Source organism: Triturus cristatus, chromosome 9, assembly GCF_964204655.1.
Source record: "Triturus cristatus chromosome 9, aTriCri1.1, whole genome shotgun sequence".
Classification (NCBI taxonomy): domain Eukaryota; kingdom Metazoa; phylum Chordata; class Amphibia; order Caudata; family Salamandridae; genus Triturus; species Triturus cristatus.
In genome coordinates, this window is record NC_140592.1 from 881,116,621 (window position 1) to 881,134,716 (window position 18,096).

An 18,096-nucleotide genomic window follows, 5' to 3' on the forward strand; every position below is an offset into this window, starting at 1 on the left:
CCCAGAGTTGCAGAGTGGGACTCCATGATTGGAATGGCACCAAGGCGAAAATTATCAGGTCCATGGAATATTTGAGCCCAAGACCCGCCGAGGCGGGGAATTGAACCCTGGTCCCGGGCTAGACCTCTGCATCAGGGTCTGCCGCTCTAATCATTGAGCCACACTTCTCATGTGACACTGGTCCCAATAGAGGGGTTATGTCTTTCCCCCCTTCGCCTTGATAATGCGGCTGACATTATCAAGGCGACATTATCAAGGCGTGGGCAGGGGGTGGATCTGGTGCATCTGGTGGTGATTACCCCGGTCTGGAGAGCTCAAGCCTGGTTTCCAGTTCTGATGGAACTTTCCTGGGCTTCTCCAATCCTACTACCCCGTCTCCCTCATCTACTTCTCAATCCATCGGGCAACCCTTATACCCTGATTGTGAATGAGTCACTACCTCTGATGGCGTGGTGGATTACAGGTTTCGCTGGCAGGTCCCTGGGCTTTCGCGCCACGCTGCCTTGCTCCTTTCCAAAGCATGGGCAGACCGAAAAGTCAAGCGCTACCGGCTGGCCTGGTCTCGATGGATGGGTTGGTGTTTGCAACGGCATCTGGATCCAGTGGGGGCAGATGTCGTTCCCATCCTGAATTTTCTAGCCTCTCTGGCTTCGGAAGGATTAGCCTACAGAATGATTAACACGTTCTGTTCCGCTATCTCAGCGGGACATTCGATGGTGGCAGACCATCCTTTGGTTGAACACCCCCTGGTAAGGAAGCTTCTATAAGCTATCCGACTGTCCCTTCCCCCAGAGCCCAGATACACTGTACTATACACTGTACGTCAACAAGGTCTTAAAATTGTTGCTGGAGTGGCTGTCCAATCGCTATCTGACGTGAAAGCAACTGTTGTCGAAACTTGCGATGTTGCTGTGCTTGGTGTTCTGTAGGAGATTCTCGGATGTACGAGCTCTGGATATCTCTGGGAGCTCCTTCACTCCGGAGGGAGTCACCTTCCTGGTGTCCCGTCAGACCTTACGAAGCCATGACCGAGGACGTTCGACCGCACGGGGAACGTCAACTCCTGATTGCCTTGCGAAAGCCTTTTAAAGCGGTCTCCCCCCCACCCATCGCACGATGGGTCCGTTGGGTGAAGGTGAAGCCGGTATTGATACAAAGGTCTTTGGAGCACACTCTGCAAGAGGTGCTATGGCATCCAAGGCTTTCATGCTAGGAGCTCGTGCGGAGGACATATTGAATGCAGCAGACTGGTCTTCTGTTTCAACCATTAAAAGGGTTTACTTCAAACCAGTCGCCTCCATTGCTTCTCTAGTGGTGAATAAGCTTTGAACTAGCCTAATCCTCAGCTCCGGGTCCTGACATAGAATGAAAAATTTCTTAGCTTTCGTAACGGAAAGTTTTAATTCTATTAAGGACTCGGAGGCGATGATTATCCCACCCTCAGGATACTCCTGGACCCGCCCAGTGGATCAGGATGTGTCGTCAAGAGTAAGTAAAGCGTTTTCCTGCTCGTCATGACTGCTTGTGCTTATATGCTGATTAAGTTTGTTTCCTGACATGTCTTACGGCTCCTCCTTCTTTCTCTACCTGCAGGGACAGAGTCATCAAAACAGGCTTAAGACAGTCGGGATTGTCGCAGGAAGAAGGAGGACTACCAGCAGGATGCATGGGCTATTATCATCCTAGGAGGCGCCAGATTGGACAATGGACTATGACATCAGAATGATATTTTTTTGTTATAGGCTTCATGGGAAATTAAGTCCTATTGTTGTTATGGTTGTTTACTAAGGCTGCTAGTGAATGAAATAGAAGAAAGCAAAGCCTAATCCTCGCCTCCGATTCCTTAATAGAATTGAAACTTTCCGTTACGAAAGCTAGGAAATTTTTCATTTTCTATAGCCTATAACTTTGGTGCGGGTTGATGAATCCATGAAATTTTCCCCAAACATTTTCCCAGTACTTCACATGGGGTCTGGGGAGTTTTCTGGTGTTTCATGTAGCGAGGGCCAAGAAAAAGGAGGGGTCCCAAAATGCGTTATCTCCATGTTAATTCCCATAGGACCTTTAGACATGACTACAGCCTGAATCGCTGGACAGAATTACATAAAATTTGGCAGGAAGCTAGATCTTGAGACGCAGGTCATGGTTTTTATGATTTGGTGTAAATCAGTTCAGTAGTTTGGCAGATAATAACTGGAAAACAAATTTGTATATCTGGGGGCGCGGATTACCCGCAGATTCACCTGCATGTAATCCACGGATTCACGCGCACTTGCAAACTCCTGATTAGCTGGCCACACCTTGACAGAAAAGTTGCACCCACCATTTTGTTTGCCAGGGAATGGTTGCCAGCATTGAAAACTAGAGTGAATATTAAGTGAAGGGATCATGTGAGAGGTTTTCCGACCCCCTGTGAATGCTTATAATGAGGGGTGAGACTTTTATATTATATATTTATAACGGTGAAAATGCCGCCAATTTTGTTTTTGGATAGTTCATGATTCAAGATATTTTATTTTTATACTCTCTTGTTTTCAAAGCTACTCACATACCAATACGTATACTGCTATACCCACTCACATACCCATACAGACACTGTCACACCCATTGACAAAACCATATAGACACTGTCACACCCAATCACAACCCCATACAGACTCTGTCACACCCATTCATATATCCATACAAACAATGTCACACCCATTTACAAACCCATATAGACACTGTCACACTCATTTACCTACCTAAACAGGCACTGTAACAACATTCACTTGCCTATACCGACTCTATGACACCCATTCATATACCTTGGAGACACTGTTACACCCATTAACAAACCCATACAGTCGCTGTCACACCCATTCACAACCCCATGCAGGCTCTGTCACACCCATTCACATTACCCTAAAAGCACTTTCACTCCCATTCACAAACCCGTTCAGATGCTGTCACACCCATTCACAAAGCCATACAGACACTGTTACACCATGAACTTACCTAAACCGACACTGTCACAACCATTCACATACGAATACAAACAATGTCACACCCATTGACAACCCCTTACAGACTCTATCACACCCATTTATATACCCATCCAGACAATGTCACACCAATTTACAAATCCATACAGACAACGTCACACCCATTTACAAACCCATACAGACATTGTCACACCCATTCACAAAGCCATACAGACACAGTCACATCCATTCATAAACAGACACTATCACAACCATTCACATACCTATACAGACTCTGTGACACCCATGCATTTACCGTAGAGACACTGTTACACCCATTCACATACCCATAGACACTCTGTACCACCCATTTGCAAACCCATACAGTAACTGTCACATCCATGACAAACCCATAAAGACACTGTCACACCCATTCACAACCCCATACAGACTCTGTCACACCCATTCACATTCCCCAAAAGCCACTTTTACTCCCATTCACAAACCCATTCAGCTGCTGTCACAGACATTCACAAAGCCATACAGACATTGTTACTCCCATTTACATACCTAAATCGATACTGTCACTACCTTTAACATACCTAAACAGACTCTGTGACAATCATTCACAGACTCATATAGTCACTCTCACACCCACTGACAAACCCATACAGACACTGCCACACCCATTAACAAACTCATACAGTCCCTGTCAAACCCATTCCCAAACTCCTCCAGTCACTGTAACACCCATTGACAACCCCATACAGACTCAGTCAATCCCATTCATATACAAAGTGACTGTTTTTGGTGCGGTTTTCCCCAAATTTAGGTGTGGTTCAACAGGAACCAATAGAAATAAAGCTTTGGTTTTTAATATGAAGCCAGACCTTGAATTCCAACAAAAATCATCGGCTTTGCTGAAAATAATGTAGCTCATTTAAGCAGGTAAGTGAAAAGAAACATTAAAAATATATATATATATATATATATGTTAACCCTAATACTATAATGTAATTATAGTAGTCGTATACATTAGTATTTTGTCTAATCCGAGGATCGGAAGCGCAAGTTCACTGCTATCATGTGATCAGAACAAAAACCATAAAGTTGCAACCGGACAAACCGTGTTTTTTAAAAAGCAGTTATAATACATAAGAAGAAAATATTAAGTGTTCAATTGTTTTTTAGATTTACATTTTACTATGATTATTACTCCTCTGACATCAATTTTTGAATTTTATGTACTAATTTTATGTACTATATTAATTCCTACCTTTTTACATCAATGTCACTGCTTTCACCTTTTTTTATTATGTACTGTACTTTCTCATTGTATTTTTCTAACCATTAAATACTTTCACCTTTTTTTGGCATGTTTTGTGTTGAGATATTCGTTTTTTATTCAATACTGTGTAACTAATATTAATCCAGTGGACTGGCCACTGACTCTGATTCTGGCAGACCTCCTGTGATCAATCTACCAGATAATTAAACAATAATAAAAATTTAAATTTAAAAAAAAGGAGAGCAAACATAATTTACATAACTATAGTAATTTAGTTGAAATAACAAAGCTTACACTCATATAAAAGCAGAGAAATTCAGCAGTTATAGTTAGCTGAGCTAACTATAACTTACGCCCCGCAATACACTGGTTATGACCTCACATATTACATCACTGATGACATGGCCAGTGATATCACTGATGACATCTCAAATGAAATCACTGTGTGTGTATATATATTTATATATATATATATATATATATATATATATATATATATATATATATATATATATATATATATATATATAAATATATATATATATATATATGAGACACCCACTGTTCCAACTTTTTATCTCCTCCCTAAAGTCCACAAAAATCCCACACAACCTCCGGGCAGGCCTATAGTTTCTTCCAAAAACAGTTTATTGGAAAATGTTTCTATGTATGTTGATTTCTTTTTATGTGAATATGTGAGAGATTTAACATCGTACATCAGAGACACTAAAGATTTTTTACAAAAAATAGAGAACATACATTGGGATACAAACTGTTGGCTTGTATGTTTAGACGTAGAGAGCCTTTATACAAGTATCAGGCATACCGATGGACTTAAAGCTTGCAAACACTTCCTTGACTCCAGAAGTATACATTTGACAAAGCATACCACAATGTTACTTCAAATGATCGAATTTTGCCTTGTGGAAAATGTGTTTACTTTTAATGGCTCATTCTACAAACAAATACAAGGAACCTCTATGGGCACCTGCTTCGCTCCAAGCTATGCCAATCTTTTGGTGGGCTTGTGGGAGAAGCAGGTGCTCTGGGGTGAAGGAATGGAACATTGGACTAACAGAGTCAGTATCTGGCTCAGATTCATTGATGATATATTTTTTGTTTGGGAGGGTGGAGAAGATGACCTAGTGTTGTTTCTATCAGAACTAAATGAGAATGCCCTAAATTTAAAATTCACAATGCAGTGCAGCCAAAAAACTGTTGACTTTCTAGACATCAGGGTAACAGTGCGAGACAATAAATTAGAGACTGATTTATTTAGAAAGAGCACAGCAGGGAATTCTGTTCTTCACGCAACAAGCTGCCATCCCCATAATTTCAGGTGGAGCATACCTTTTGGTGAATTCCTCCGTGCGAAAAGAAATTGTAGCACAGGGGAATCATACACTAGAAACAAAAAAGAGATGTCAGATAGATTCCTTGCCAGAGGATATCCGTACATGATGCTGAAGAAAGGTGAGAAAAGAGCAGATGCTATTACTAGAAGCGAGGCACTATACAAGGCACCTAGGAGCAAACAAAATGAAACAGAGGCTCCCATTAGACTGATCACCACCTTTAATTCACAATCTAATCATTTCCAGCAGATTGTAAAGAAAAGATGGGATATCCTGACACACGATAAGATACTCAAACAAAAGTTAGGCCCACATCCAGCGATCACCTACAGAAAAGGTACCTCGATCAAAGATATGATTGTGAGAAGCCATTTTAGTAACACCAAACACACATGGCTAGAAAGAATAGGAGGATTCCATCGCTGTGGAAAATGTAAAGCGTGCAGCCACAGCACCAATGTCAAAGAAGTAATCCTGGAGAGAACCAAGAGAAAGTGGTATATTCGCAAGAATATACAATGCAGCACAGATTTCGTAATCTATGTAATCACTTGCCCGTGTGGCAAGTGGTACATAGGTTCTACCATGTTTCCAGTGAAGAAGAGAATACTGGAACATTGGCGTGCCATAACCAACAAAGACTTTAGTTATAGTACAGCCAGACACTTTCACAAAGAACATAATGGAGACTGGACCAAGGCAAAGTTTTTTGCCTTAGATACCATAACTAAAGACCCTCGAGGAGGGGATAGAATTCAGGCCCTACGTAGAGCAGAATCCAAGTTCATCTTACAAGCAGGGAGTGTAACCCCTTTCGGAAAGAATAATGACGAAGAGATGCATGTGCATTTATAAATTGTTGATAGATGCAGTTTTAGCCTCAAGTAATTCAGTAACTCCTGTTCCAAGCTATATGAGTTCACTATAGATCATCTTTTTTAGCTGCAATGCATGGTATTATTGATGAAACTTTTTGTATTAGAAAACCTATATACATTATGTAATAGGCCTCCATTCATGACTGCAGAATTTTACTTGGCTGTTTGTATAACCCATGCTGTAGATATGCCTGTCTATTGTAAATCCTGTTTTCTCTCGGTAGGGGATAAACTAGATATACTACATTGTATATATATTTTTTTGTTTCTATTGATATTATAATATGTGCTCTAACATAAATTTTATTCTTGTCTTTACATCTAGATGGGACCCGAAAATTGACAGACACCACCGCTACTGTTATCTGATACGAGCACGGAGCAATTGGTGACTATTTGTTTAGCACCATCTCCTTAAGGGTCACAGAGATTTCTATCATAGTATATAATGAAAAAAGCCTGTAAACACACTTTCCTCTAGCTTGATAGGGTACTATACCTTGATTTCGGGTGAAAATTTAGTATAAATGAATTATTTACTAGTTTCCTAGCATATCATGGCAGGGTCATAATGTATGTTGAATTCGACTTACTATAAGTTCTATATGTATTCACATAAATACAGCACAATGAAGTATGTTAAATCTGCTTGTCCACCATATATATGTGATTGGATCACAGGAGACACACTAGAAAACAAATGGTGTTCTTGCATTATATATTTTTTCTAAAATTATTCAAAATACACTTTTGTCACACTTATGATTACCATTGCGCAGCAGCTGGATGATTTATAAAAATATTATTGTTTTATATTATTTTTTATCAAAAAGAATGAATTGATAAGTCTGTTGTTTATGTCTTTGTATGACCTTAAATACATTGAACTCGGAACCTATGGTCATGTGACCAAGAGCACGTTTGCTCGAAACGCGTCATTTTTGTTTGCCCGTAACATTAAAAGACTTAAAATCAACTGGATTCGTGTGGCTCGTACTTACAGGATAGTGGAGATCTGTGAGCTGACGGATAATATATATATATATATATATATATGAATGCTCATTTGCCTTACCCAAAAATTGAACTGCACTCGAATGCTGGACCTAAGGTTGCAAGTTTTTAATACAGAATAGAGGCAAGATGATGCTGGTAATTACAATATGACAGCTGCAAACACGATAAGCCTGATGCGCTTCGAAGGTAAATCCTTCTTCCTCAGAGGCAGTCGCGGTCACAAATACGTGCTCGGGTCTCTGTCCATTAATGCTCATAATACGCCCCCAGATGGGCGGGTCCACTGTCCCAAGGCATCATGGGGGTTGTAGTCCCGAAATCAAAGCACTGATGCTGCACTAATTTCTGTCCTTTTCAAGCCCGCAAATGGGCCACCACCAACAACGTGCCTTAATCCCTGTTCAGCATTCCACATAACCGGCTTGGCATATATCCTGCCGCTTGGCTCCCTCTCTTCGCGGGGTGGTGCAACTCGACGGCCGGGCTGCCGTCAGAAATGAATGCTTGTTTGCCTCACACCAAAAAGGGGTAAGGCAAACAAGCATTAATATATATATATATATTCACTGAAAAAAACATAGGTTTCAGGCACGCTATAGTTAAAAATTAGCATTTAAAAAACCTTTGAAATTCACTGAAAAAAAACATAGGTTTTAGGGAAAGTTGTAGTTAGTTGGTCAATTCACTCGTACAAAACCATAGAAATTCCCTCGTTATAGTTAGTTCAGCTAACTATAACTCGCGCCCCCGCAATGCACTGCTGATGACGTCACATATTACATCACTCATGACATGGTCAGTGACGTCACTGATGACATCACTGATGACATCTCAAATGACATCACTGATGACATCACTGATGATGTCATTCATGTGATCATTTGATGCTTCTTGTCACACCCTAATATAACCTTTCATACACCCACTCTAAATTACATACTACGGCTCTCAAAACCATAGACAATCCAACACCAATAAGTACATACCCCATCAGTGACTCTTAGGTCTAAACACTCATCCACTCACTCATCTGTACAGTCACTCATACTTATGGTCATTCAGTACAGGACTATCATATGCACTCATACACCTATATAGACACTCCCACACCGCTATTCATCCATAGAGTTACTCACACATACACTCAGTCATCCAAGTAATTAATCACACTGCCATTTACTCACCTACACAATTATACACATACAAGCTCAAATACTCATACAAATACTAACAAATGTTTATGGTCTTATACAATCAATGATACAAGCATACACTCATCCATACAGCCACTCACACTATCACACACTCTCAGTTATAGTTATTTCTGTACTCTAACATACATATATACTGCCGTTCACATATGTAGTAAATTACACATGTACTAATGAAATATATATTCACTCACTAACACAACCATACATACACTCACCCACCCATACAGTCCATCACAGTTGCACTCTTAAAACCATGCACCCACTGAATCACCCACTCACACATCTATGCACAGAGTCACACACACTCCACCCACTCAAACACTCAGGCACCCATACAGATACTTAGACAACCAATCAATAACCCATATAGACACTCATGCAGCTGTTCACAAACCCATGCAGCTGCTTACACACCAACAGACAGACAGATACAGACATTCACACAGTTTAGTCACTAGTCCGCAGTTACATAGATTTAATCACTCTCTTATAGAGTCAGTCACACATCTACTAAATCATCCATTCACACACTTATACACCCACTCATTCTTCCATAAGCCTTTCCCTATATATATAAAACATATAAAACATATTTAAACTTCACAGAAACGCACAGTCACTGGATGATGTCATCAGTGATGTCATCAGTGATGTCATTTGAGATGTCATCAGTGATGTCATCAGTGATGTCACTGACCATGTCATGAGTGATGTAATATGTGATGTCATCAGCAGTGCATTGCGGGGGCGCGAGTTATAGTTAGCTAAACTAACTATAACGGGTAATTTCTAGGGTTTTGTACAAGGGAAATGTCCAGCTAACTATAACACCCCTGAAACCTATGGTTTTTTCAGTTAATTTCTAATGTTTTTTAAATGCCAATTCCTAACTATAAAGTGCATGAAACCTATGGTTTTTTCATTGAATTTCAAAGGTTTTTGAAATGCTAATTCCTATCTATAACTTATCTCTAAAGCTATGATGTTTAATGATTTTCATTGGATTTCTAAATTTTTCTATTTCAGTGTGTCAATTCCTTTAATTATGTTTTTTGAAATATTTTTTATCACCATTTTTTTAACTTATTTGTACAATTAATTCTTTTAAAAATTAAAAAATATTATTTGTTTTTAATGGGTTTTTTTTTAAATGTAAATTTTTAAAAAATATTTAAATATATTTTTTAAAATATTTTTAAAACTATATTTTCAATACTTTATTATTTTTTTCATTTTTTTTAGGATCCGTGCACCCAACGCATTAGGAACCACGCACCCTACGTGAGAGAAATCGTGCACCCAACGCGTTAGGATGCGTGACTCCTAATTTTACCGTAAAAAAAAAAATAGCCCCTATCACTAATTTTTAATATCCCCGGGGACCCCATCCCCCGGGGTTTATTAAAAAACGTTGGGGGCCGTGGGGGGAGCCCCAACGCCCCCATGGTCCCAGCCGGCTCCCCGTGTCCTTTGGGAGCCGGCATTGCTTTTCCACATGGGGAGCTGCTGACATGCAGCTCCCCGTGTGGAAAAGCAATATCGTTTGGATTTTGAAAGAGAGAGCAGGTTTCCCTGCTCTCTCTTTCAAAATCCTAACGAAGTTTGCTATGGGAGGGCGGGAGACTTCCGCCCTCTCATAGCAAACAACAGTGTCCTGGGGATGAACACCCAGGACACTGTAGGAGCCGGCCCTCGGGGGTGGCGGTCCCCAGGGCCCTCAAGGGCTCCAGGAGGGGAGGCCATGCAGCCCCCTCCCTCAAACAATAAAGCCCCGGGGGGTGGTGGTCCCTGGGGCTTGGGGGGGCCATTCACCACCCCCCCCCACCCTGTCTATTTTCTAGCCCCGGGGGGTAGCGGTCCCCAGGGCTGGGGGGCCCCCTGGGCCCCCCATTCATTTTTACAGATTTTGGACCCCCCGGGGGCTAATTATTAACGAAGTGCGGAAGCCCGCGCTTCGGGGTTTTTTTTTCTGGCCGGATCTGGGCACCCTGCACGCATTTCACCGTTTAAAAAAAAAAAAAAAAAGGGGGCCCGAGCAACACTAGAGGGACATAGTATTTCTACCCTGCCCCCTTTACATATTTCACACACTTATTTCCCTTACTTAATCAGCCTTGCTTCTACCGAGGCACAAAATGGCTGCCAACAGTTCCTGTTTTCGAATGTTGACAGACACTTGACAGCCAATTAGCATTCAGCACGTGATCGGAAGGGCGTGCATAGGGTGCACGGATCCTCCGAGGCCATAGATATATCTATCTTTTTTACTCTAATTTTCTCAGGAACTACTGAACGGATTTACACCATTTATGCAAAAGGCACGAGTCTGAACTGAGGACTACCGATTTGCCAAATTTGGTGTAATTCCGTTCAGCAGATCGGGCTGTAGCTGCGTCAACAGGTCCTATGGGAAATTGCATGGGGAAAACGCGTTATGGGACCCCCCTTTTTTCTCAGCCCCTGCTTGATGACTCACCACGAAACTTTCAGGATAGGAGCGGACCGGAGCTGGCCAAAAATTTGGAAAATTTCACGAAGATTCGTCAACCGGCGCCAGACTTATTGGGAATAGAATGTTGCGGATTTCCTATGGAAAATAGGTCCTAACTATAACTATCTACTGGCAACCGCCAGAAGATAATACATATATGTACATATATGTAGATATGTAGATATATATTTATATATATATATATGTGCAGAAAAAGAGGCAGAGAACTATTGGTAGTTCCAAGGTTTAGGTGGAGACAAGCTCCTGTATAGAGCACCCTAGAACACCAGCAACACTCTGAATCTACTCTCCTCAATTATCTGTTTTTCTAACAAAGTTTTTTAAGCATAGGATTAGCATTGTGCCATCCACGCCGAGCTAAAAGGGGGAAAAAGTATTTTTCCTTTTTTATAACAAAGTCTTTAAGCATAGGATTAGCACAGTGTCATCCACGCCGAGCTATAAAATAACAAAAGCCTTTTGCCACTCCAGGTACACTCCACTGTTGGGAGTAGAAAGAGCCATCAATCAACTACTGGGTTCTCACCAGCACAGTCAAATTCATTAGTAAGTTGGCAGGTATGCTGATGTAATATGTCTCCACCCCTCTTTGTCATTTTCCTGTTCAGGCAACCTCAATAAACTCATGTGAACTCATGTGAAAATTAGGAATCCAGAAACACTGAAAAGAGTGTGCACAATGTTTTCAACTATCCAGTACAGTACCTTCAATGCACTTACTACTCTTTTCTTGCTTTTTAGAATTCCGAATTCCCTTCCATGGCCAAGACAAAGAATTAGATTTAGGACTAGAAATGCTGCCTGTTGTGATTCATGTGCGACTCATTACATGTTTTACTTCCCAGTGTTGCACCATGACTGTACTGTTCGTTCCCCTTCAAGCGTGTGCAGCCCTCTGTAATTTTTACATATTGTTGTGCAAAGGTAAGCAAGCAGAATCCGAGAAAACCAATCAAAGGACCTTTGGAACAGCACTATCTCTAGTGCCACCTGCCACTACATAACTTCGGGATTACTCTACCTCAGTGATGAACATTTAAAGCAAATATGTGCTGTCAAGTACGTTTTTTGCAGCAGCAGCTCTTCTGCTATGGCGGAGGAGTGTCGCCCCCCCCAAAAAACGTCAGGAAAGGAAAAATAAAATGACACTTGTTTTATCTTTATTTTCCTGCAGAGTCTTGGGGGCGGGTCTGGTGATGACAGGCACTGAGGGGAGTAGTAGTGCACTCCCATCACTGCGCATGATGGTTTGGCCATCCGTCTCAGGCCGGCCAAACCATCATGCGCAGTGAAAGCTCGTTCCAACCCAGCATCGCAGCTGGGTTGGACAGAGCAGGCACAGACTCACAGTCCCTCCTGGAGCACAAATCGAGGGCACTCAGGCCAATCCTGAAGCTGCTCTCTTGCACAAGAGCAGCTTCAGGATTGGCCGCAGGGCATTCTGGAAGCCTATGTCTTCCTGAAGTGGTGAATCGGAGCAGAAGAGCGCGACGGGGATGGCTGCAGGTACGGTTTTTTTTTGTATCCCGTGTGACCCCTAGTGTCCCTTCACAACCGCCTCCTCCAACATACTGGCCGCTCCTGGTTTTTTGTGTTTTTACCAGATATAAAAAAAAGAAAACAAACATTACAGTCTGAATGCTGCAAATTCTGGTTATTAGTAATATAATTTTTCTGTTTTGTTTTTGATGGATGCTCATTTTTGCATTTTGGTAAAATCCAATATGTGTGCGACTTCAGACTAACCTTAGTGTGGCACCTTTTTTTTTGTTTATTTTTTGCAACAAGCATTGATGAATCTCGTCTCAAAGGACCATTGTGTATATCATGGCTATTACCAAAAGGTGACAGCGAGCAAAAGAAATACAAAAATATAGGATCAAACAAAAATCATCTCAGAAAAATTCATGTATTTTTGTGAGATCCCATTTAAATGAAGTGAGCTGACAACAGGGGTAGCGTGGGATGGCAGGGCATAATGAAAAAGCAATCCATCCACACAATCTATGTACAAGGTGCCCTTCACAGGAAAAGCCTGGAGTGTGAGGCTGTCTGTCTGACAGGAGATGAGGCTCTGGCAGAGGGTTCCTTGGCAGATCTAAGCCTGGCATGTGTCGATTCATTCTCATTACCACATGTCAATTCTCTTCAGGTCACTGAGTTCATGTCTGCCGCTGACCAGCAACGGGGGTTCTTATCACCAGGAGAGAAGGCGCCCTGCACCGTTTCACTCTGACCCTGCAGCACTGCATGCATGTTGCAGATTTTGATGGAATCTGAAAATTGTTATGCACTTTCAGTTTTTGCACTGTGTAGAAATCGGGGATTTTCTGCCAGGTGGTGTTTGCTTGTTTTGTGTGTTTGGGTGAATTATAGGGGGAGGGGGGTTGTGGGTGTATGCACATGCTCAGATTAGTGAGTATGCATTCATGTGTGTGATAAAACTAGTGAGACTTTGTGTGACCCCTCAGAAAATTACTTCAGTGGTTTACTCCTACATTTGAAGAAAATGCCTTATTTGTTTGGAATTCACATTAGGTTACATGAGTACTACTGGTGAGGTTCAACTGTCCCGGATATCGAGGAGTAATTCTGGAATACTTTTGGAAATGCATTTTCTCATGCGTAAATATTTTTCTAAAGTATAAATAGTTTAATTAATAATTTTTCCTCCTTGGGGAATTTGTTTTTCCCCTTTTTGCAAACCAGAACACAGATTTACTCATCTCCTTGGCAGGAGTAAATTGTCGACTGCATTTAGTGTGAAAATGTGCCTTGCAGAAATTTGGAAATATCCACAAATTAATGATTTGAGGTTTTCGTCTACTTTCCAAGGCATCTTTAACTTGCACCTCCCACTTCTACCCCCCCCCCCCCCCCCCCCATGCCGCCAACCCCCACGTGAGCAGATTTGCTCAGACCTCATTTTCACCTCTCTGGTGCAATATTAGATGTCAGTAATACGCCATCACATTAAGTAAAGTAACATCACATGTCGTTCGACAACTATTCAGAGCCATTTGGTATGTTAATAAAAAGGCGCCCAGAACCAGCTCCTTAAGAAAACAAAAAAGTATGTTTTTTTTTTTTAAACGAGGTCAGGCTGACCACAGACATACATTTCAACCTATTTCATTTCTGAGGAGGGGTATGTTGAAATTGGGTGTTTTGAAGGTTGGTACCCTTAAAATCTATGAAGATGAATGTATTTTGTTTTTAGGGGGGCGTAGGATGAGTGTGGTTTGTTCAGTGGAGGACCCCACTGAGGTATACAAGAGACATCTGCCTTGCTTTGGGGTGATGCATAACCCAGGAATGCGCCCCCCCCCCCCTCCCTCCAACTGAGGGTGAGTGAGAGGCCTTCGGACTGCCAATCGGCCACATTGGGATAGAAATTTTTCGACATGATTCGTAATTAGCTGCACAGTTGCTGTCCCACGTAAGATTATTCTAAAAGTTGAGACTTCCTCAAAGAGGAAGAGGAAAGTATTGTTTATAAATTCATTTGTTGTTTTAAGTGAACTTCAGTTGAGCTTGTGAAGAGACCCCTGTGCCTCCATTGAAGCCGGGCTCCCCGCCGTCTCATTCGACATGCGCATATCTATGATAACTTAAACCCTTGAGTGAAGGGTAAGTTAAACAGAAGCTTCCAGGCCCCCTGGGGTTCCCAAACACCCCCCAGCTGTCCAGAGGGGCCCCGCTGACAGCGCACTCTTTCATGTGCAACGCGGCATCTTTCAATGATTGCAACTGCTCGAATGTCTCTGCTCCGTGCGGCACGAGGCGGGCGATGCGTGATACATACAGAAATATGGCGCCTTGGCAGCTTTCTCCAAGAGCGCCTGCGACTGTTTTCATAGATTAGCTTTATGACTAGCAGGCGGTCGCCTCTGTTAATGGATCAATAAAAAGAGATCAGAGCCCTGGGCCGGTTCCCAGAAACTGCGAGTCTGACTCAGTTTGTTTCCCAATACACAGGGCGTTCGTCTTTCCTCTGTTTTTCTAGTGCATGGATAGTAAATCCATGTTCTGAGTTTTGGCCAATAGACTATGTGTGATGTAAGCAAAAGCAGCCATTGAACAGCTTTTGGCTACCTGGAGTTAAGCACAGTTATAAGAGATGTGTCCTTTGGACCGTGCACCATAGAGCTAAACTGGCTGTTAACATGTTTAGATTGACCATATTGCTGTATGGGGGAAATTTACCAAACATTTTACGCGTTTTTTGTGTAAAGTGACTCAAATCGGTGCTGCTTTGCATTACTTAGCGCCAAGGGGGCGTACCATGGGTGGAGCATGGGCATTCCCATGCAAGCAACCTAGGATTTTCACGCTAAACCCAATTTACTAAAGAAAGTAAACAGGGTTTAGCGTGAGAAAACTGCGCCCTTTCAAGATAGGCCCAAGAAAGGAGAAATGCTTTAAGTTCTCCTTCCTTTACCGACTTTCCATGTGTGCTGCACTGTACAGAATACATACAAAGTGGGGAAAGGCTTCAAGTTAGTCTAGCATTGTATTTTCTACTGGAAGGATTCCTTTCCAGTCCAAAACCTATGCTAGACTCACGGAGACACCCTGGCACCATGGCGCAAAGGTGTCTGCGTTGTGCACGGCAGCTGATTTCAGCGCCGGCGCAGGGGAGAGAGGAGCCTTATTTTAGTAAATTGGGTGCTCTCCTGCTCTCTCCTTTTCACGCAGCGCAGCGTTTGCGGCTGCTTGCAGTGAGCTAAGTGAAAAAATTGTAAATCCCCTCCTATATTTCATGGACAACATGACTATAATGTACTAATCTTCGTGCAATTTTTACGCTGCATGAAATGAGGGGGAAGATTTAGTAACATTTTGCACTAGGTTTGCAAACAGGCACAAAATGTTTTTTTGGGAACTCGCAACACAAAAGCTTATTTGCATTGGAAAGTAGCCCTAAGGTAACGTAAAGTAGCGCTTTGCACAGCTTTGCGTTCCTTTTTGTCAAAGGGCATACCATGGATGGTACATGAGTGTTCAAGGAATAAGGTACCCCTTAATATTTAATTTTGTGGTCTGGGAGAAAAGGGAAAAACAGAAACATAAATGAACATGTACCTCCCACTCGACCAACTCTAACTATCCATTGGCTATGATAAGCTCTATTGGGCTAACCCTATGCTTGAAAGAATCAAAAACAATATACAGAAAAATATACATCAATTCACATTTTGTTTATTATTTTCTCTTATCAATTTTTTCTGTCATCTTTTAAAAAAAAAATATAAATACTTTTTTTTAAATGGTAATAAAAATCACCATAGTTTTCTCTGTGTCCATATATACAATACAAATCATAAATAATGCAACATTGATACAATATTATTAAATGTACAAATTTGGTATAACTTATGCAGAAAAATGCACACAAAATAACAATATTAAATTTGTTCCTATACCATTATCACATCGATACAAACCTCACATCCAGTCATAATATACCAAACATTCTCATACACACATTACATCACATTCATTATTTTCCAGCTTAAAAAATGGCTTGCAACAGAAGCAAGCATTGGCATAGCCAATAGGTCTCGCTTTTGGGACCTTATAAGTATTTAGTTATGCAGCACAATATCCTTGGTGCAATAACATCAACTGTTGCATGGCTAAAAACTTATAAGGTCCCAAAGGCGAGACCTATTGGCTATGCCAATGCTTGATTCAAACCTGGATCTAGATTGCCTGTCTTGTAACAACAATATTTTACCTGGAACTACTTGATTAACCAGCCTGTTCCTCAACTTTTGGAAAAACAGAATAACGGTAGCTTGGTGGAAATAAAATGTATTCATATAGCACTTGAAATGCCAGCTTTAATTCATAACCACAAAGGAATCCCCTTCACAACTGGCATTCTTGTTGCAACAGTGAAAATCAAAGCAGTGCAGAGGAGAATTTCACTATTCCATCTGGTGACAACTTATATTTTTTTACATAATTCTCCTCCAATATTCCTCGTCTCCCTTTCTATGTGTAGGCAACTCTGTTTAGACAGCAACCTCTGACTCTGCTGAGTGAGAGACATGGGGGACTGGGAGACAGGAGAACGAAAGAGAGGTAATGAGAATGGCATAGTCACAAAGGTAAAGTTCATGTAGAAAGGAGGTAGATATAGAGATGGGACAGAGGGATAGGCAAGATAGGAATAGATGCAACGTAAAGAGAAAAAGATGAGATAATGAGAATGGAAGGTGCAAAGGAGGGAGAACAAAAGAGATGGAGTTTGAGAAAGAGAAAGAAGATGGCTATGTAAGGTAGAGAGATTGTGAGAGCTAGAGATAGGTAGAAGAAAATGTAGAACAAGAGAGTGAGGAGTGGGTGGAGCAGAGAAAGCTGAGATAGAGTGTAGGTACATAGAGATGCAGGTGTAGAGAAAGAGATGGGGAGGGAGAGGGGTGAGATAACAGAGATGATATGAATTAGACAAAGCGGCATGAGCAAAATAGGCAGGTGAAGCACAGAAAGAGAGATAGGGAGTGGTAACGAGTTTATTTGTAGGTAAATGTAGTAAGGGATGCGAAGCAGACAGAAGGAAGTGTGTGAATTTAGTGAATCTTGTTGTAGAGAGGAATCGGGTATAATAAAGAAAAGAGGTAGAGAGAAAAAAATGAAATAGAGAAAGGTGCAATAGAGAGAAGTGGACAAGGTAAATATGATGATGAGGTGAAAAGTGTTTACAGGGAGTTCTACAAAGAGGCATCATGGGTAAAATAGGATGTGGGTGGAAGAGAAATACGAAGATAGACTGAAAGGTATAGCGTGGTGAGTCAGTGATAGACAGAGAAAGCCAAAAGTCAGAGGTAGCTGTCGGCATGGAGAAATAGAGAAGAGAAAGG